Source organism: Pteropus vampyrus, unplaced genomic scaffold (assembly GCF_000151845.1).
Source record: "Pteropus vampyrus isolate Shadow unplaced genomic scaffold, Pvam_2.0 Scaffold462, whole genome shotgun sequence".
Classification (NCBI taxonomy): Eukaryota; Metazoa; Chordata; class Mammalia; order Chiroptera; family Pteropodidae; genus Pteropus; species Pteropus vampyrus.
In genome coordinates, this window is record NW_011889243.1 from 1,012,731 (window position 1) to 1,017,921 (window position 5,191).

The following is a 5,191-nucleotide window of genomic DNA, read 5'->3' on the forward strand; positions in this document are numbered from 1 at the left end:
GAGCTTGGTGGTATTCAGTGGGCATGTGTCCCCCATCTCCATACCTAGGCCTCAGTATGTGGTCATGCACTGGGGGACTGTCTCCCTCTCAGCCATGCCAATACCTCACTCTGCAGATAGCTTTATCATGCTTGACCGCTTAAATGTCAGTCCTGCTTCTAAAGCTCATCTCAAGCTTGAAAACTCCTCTGTGCCTGGTCATCATCGTCTGTGGCTTAGGGAAGTATTTTTTTGAGTCTAGCTGAAGGAGTACATGCCTCGCTCACTGGCCTCTTCTAGTGCTTGGGTGTCTACAGGCACATGTGGGAGGGACAGGGGTAAACAAAGGCAGACTGAGCATCCTCCTATGTCTGGGGAGGTGCTGAGCCAGAGCTGGGGTGTGTACATTTGTATGGAGGGAGGCGATCCCAGATTATTCCAAGCTGAGCCTTCTGCACTCTCTGTGTGTCTGGGAGGCCTGATCTCATCAGCCAAAAGCTGGCAGGCTGGGCATTGTTTCAGGAGGTGTTTCCTCACTTCCCTTTGGGAAAAGTGAAAACAATAACTTAGTTGGTTGGTGGTTCTTAGCCTTGCTTCCCAGCCTGTGAAGTAATCCCAAATTCTCTGCCTCTCCTATTTCTTCTCCTATCTCCCCCAGAGCTCAGGAACTTCTAGGAGGATCTAGACCCAGTTACCACTTGACACCTATGAGATCTCTGGTAGGGAGGCCTCTAGCCTTGGCTTGTATCTCTCCAGTGACAGGGAGCTCATTTGGCCCCCAGAGAGTCCCCCCCCCAGAACTAACTTTGGAGATGGGCTGAGTTTATGATTAGGTCCACCTACCCTAATCATAAACCAGAACTGGTGAGAGAGATCCCACACCATTGGCCCCGCAGCTCTGACAGTGAGACGAAGCAGAAGACGCCATCCCAGAATGTGCCACTTTGGTATGTGGATTATTTCAAGCTGAAGACGACTGGGGCCCAACAGACTCAGGAAGAGCTTTTTACCTCCCCCTTAACTGCCTAAAAGAAATTAGGTAGGTTTTCTGTACCAGGAAGAGTGCTATTAGCAGAGACAACTTTTTTTTTTTTAATCAGAAATATCTGCAAGTAGGGCAAACATTTGTTTACCAAACATTTGCTCTACTCATATTGTTGTAGATTGCCTTCATCCCCTTTGAACTCTCAGACTTCTACACCCTTCTTAGCACAGAATGGTATATAAGCCTCAATTACCTGACTATGCAATTGTCATATTTTTTATGAGGCTCCCATACATACAAAACTTGTTTTTCTCCTGTTATCTGTCTTGTGTCAATTTAATTATTAGACCAGCCAAACAACCTAGAAGGGAGGAAGGGAAAAGTTTTCCACCATTACAATGGCATCTAGGGCTGTGCCGGCCAATGGGATGAGTTCCAACTCAAAAGGAAGAAAGATCTTCTCTCAGTAGAGCTAGTGGCCAGTGCTCAGGCATTTGGGAGCTAATGAGCTTTCTGTCAGTGAGGAAGTGCAAGTAGAGAGTAACCCATTGGTGGAGTTGTGAGGGTTTCCAGAAGGGACTCCCAGAAGGGCTTCCGCTGATATGACAAGATCCTACTCTGGGAGGATACCCAGGAAGGGTATCTCTTCCCCAAATCCTTGCTGACCTGTCTGAGAGAGGGCTGGGGGCTAGAAGGATGAGGCAGCAAGCCTGGGCCTTGCCCAGACAGCCTGCTCTCAGCACAGGCCTCTCCGCTATACATCAGTAGTTGGCCCTTGGCTTACCCTCTCCACACCCCCACAGCTCTATTTCTATCCCAGTTCCTGTATCCTGACTTATTCTCACACCCAGGTGTAAGGCAGGACTGGCACCTACAGTCCCCTCAGATTCATCAGGAGGGGGCCTCACCTCTTTCTAGTGTCTCTTGGATCCAGGTGGGTGAAGGTCCTCCCTGCTGCTCTGGTGAAGTGTCTGGGGTCTGACCAACAGACCTTGCCTCTCTTGTGCTGCTGGCCTCACCTCTCCCAGGGAGAATTGCTTCACAGCCAAGCTCCAGAAGACCAAGGCTGCTTCATGGACAAGTACTGCACAGGGAGGTTGTGGGGGCCAGAAGGAAACCTCCATAGTCCTAGGATACTATAGGCGGGCCTGCTCTGGGTGGGAGGCAGCAGGGCCTCTTCAAATGAGTTGCAAATCAACTCTGCAGTGCCCCAGTTCCCAGCCTTTCTTCCCCTTCCTCCTGACTGACTGTTCCAGAAAAGCCAAGCTGGGTCTGAGCAGTCACCAAGGAGGCTCTGAGTTGGGTCATGCTCCTGCCCTCAGCTTCACCCCCAGGAGAGGTTCCTTCCCTCTTGCAACCTGTTTCCCGCCTTGAACCATCTCTAAGAGCTTCTCAAGTGAACCAACGGGCCACGCCTAGGGGTGGGGTGGAGTTGGGGGTGGGGAGGTCTTGGAAGCCAGAAAAAACAGGAAATGGTCCAGCCCTGGGGCCTGACATCCCAGCCATATGGTGGCCACCTTCTGGCTCTAAGGTGACAGGTGATGGGCCTGGGGTGGGCATGAGGGTGGGGACAGGTTATGCTACTGACATATAAAGGTCAGGATAGTGGGAGCTATATACCCCAAGTTCAGGCAGTAAGGGGGATATCGTATGCAGAGAATTTTAAAATAATAATTAAATAGAATAAAGTCTATCTGCCTTTTATTCTCACCATGCGGTGGCAATTATAAACCATGTCAGTCAGTGATAAAATACTCCTCTCTGAAAGTCTTTTATCAGTCAAAGTTTTAAACAACTGCTACAATTACTATTTGATTTTTTTCTGTTGAATTTTTATAATAAATAAAATAAGCTTAAAATTAGCATCTTTTACTGCTTATTCATTAATAAATATTGTATTCTATATGAAAGTTCATTCAGAGAATGCCCTGTTATACACATGCAGATGGAGCTACTAGCACGGGTTTCATTTGTGGTTCCTAACCATCCTTCCTGCACTCTTTTTTATTTTTAATTTTCAATTCCTCCTGTGTTTTTTGTTGCCATTCCTGTCTCCAGTCCCCGTGGCACATATTCCTATGCTTAAAAAGTGGCTTCTAAGTAAGCAAAGATAGCACGATGATTGTAAAGACAAAGAAATAGAACTTGAATGCCTTCGGTTCTGCCACTCTGTGCGACAGCTTCAAGGTTTTATTTGTATTTAAGACTTAAAGTGCTTAAATAGTGTAAAATAGAAGGTGTAATATTTTTGTTTGGTAAATGCAAATTTTACTTCAGCGTGAAATATGCATGTTTCATTTCACGATCTTTATGGTATAACCATGTAGGGGAGGGAAGTGTTAGAGAATGGTGCACTATGAGAATCAAATGTGCTCAATGTGCCACTGGCTTGTGCAGCTCTGCAGAAGGGGACCCAGCCAGTTCTCCACCCTGGGGGACCTTGACCCCATGGGGAGGGCAGGGAAAGTAGTCAGCCTCCTCAGAGAGAGGAATGGTCCGGGTGGACCTTCTCAGCCCATCATTAGATTCCCCCCGCCCCATCCCCACCCCCTGACACTATCCCAGCTTTATTCTCCTGTGGATAAAGTTCCCCAGAATAGCTTGCAGCCACCCCATTGCAGAGGCTGGGGAGAGGCTGGGGGAGGGGGGGATGGAATGGCTCTAGCTTAGCCCTGAGCAAACTCTGATAAGGAGCAGAGGCCCTCGAGTGCCCCAACCTCATCCAGGGAGGGCAGCCTGGAAGGTGTCTAGAAAACCGACGAGTGCCCTCCAGCCTGGGCCTGCATCACTCATCCTACCCCACCCTCTCCTCTGTAATGATTGGAGAGGTACAAAATATACCACTATGTCATAAGGATTATTTTGAGCCGAAAGTATTTGAGAATCAACAGATGCAGGAAGAGGCTTTTTTCTGAATTTCCCCTTATCTGCCTAAAAGCGGAGCCTCCCAAAAGAATTCAAACATCATAAATCCCCTCCTCTGGTAGTTTTGCAACCAGAGAAGATTGAGTCCCTTCATTTGAGTCCAGGATAAGAAATCACCTAAACAGATATTGTCACAAAACCAACATATCTCTCATCTATCCTCCTGAGGGCCCTTTTATCTTTCCTAAAAGTCATTTGTTTTCCCATCATTTGTGCCCTTTCTCCCTTCCCGTTCCCTTATTAAGATAGTATATAATATTTGATAAAAAGGTTAATATTCAAAATATATAAAGAACTCATACAACTCAATGACAAAAACAAAACAAAACAATAAAATAATCCAATTTTTAAAATAGGCAGAAGAACTAAAAAAAACATTTTTCCAAAGAAGACATACAGATGGCCAACAGGCACATGAGAAGGTGCTTGGCTATTACTAATCATCAGGGAAGAGCAAATCAAAACCACAATGAGATACCACCTCACGCCTGTCAGAATGGCTGTCATCAAAAAGACAAGAGATAATAAGTGTTGCAAGGATGTGGAGGAAAGGGAACCCTTGAGCACTGTTGGTGGGGGTATAAATTGGTGCAGCCACTATGGAAAACGATATGGAGCTTCCTCAAAAAATTTAAAATAGAACTATCGTATGATGCAGCAATCTCTCTGCAGGGTATATATCCAAAGGAAATGAAATAGATATCAAGTAGATATCTGCACCCCCAGGTTCATTTCAGAAGCATTATTCACAGTACCTAAGACGTGGAAACAACCTAAATGTCCATCGATAGATTAATGCATAAAGAAGAGGTGGTATATCTACAATGGAAAACCATGAAAAAGAAAAAAAATCCTGCCATTTGTGACAACATGGAGGGTCCTTGAGGGCATTATGCTAAGCGAAATAAGTCAGACAGAGGGAGACAAAAACTATATGATATCACTTATATGCAGAATCTAAAAAGACAAACTTATAGAAACAGAGAATAGAATGGTGGCTACCACAGACTGGGAGGGTGGGGGAAATGGGCAGATGTTGGTCAAATGGTATAAATTTTCAGTTATAAGATAAGTAAGTTCTGCTAAGCAGGTTGGGCCTGGTTAGTACTTGGATGGGAGACCACCCAGGAAGACCAGGTGCTGTAGGCATAAAAAATAAAAAAATAAGGGATTGTAAGCTAACAAGGTCCTTGCAATCTGTGAGGTCAACCAAGGGTTGCCTCGTCTAAAAGTGTAAAAATAAATAAATTTTAAAAAATTAAAAAGAAAAAGATAAGTTCTGGGGATGTAATGGATATCACG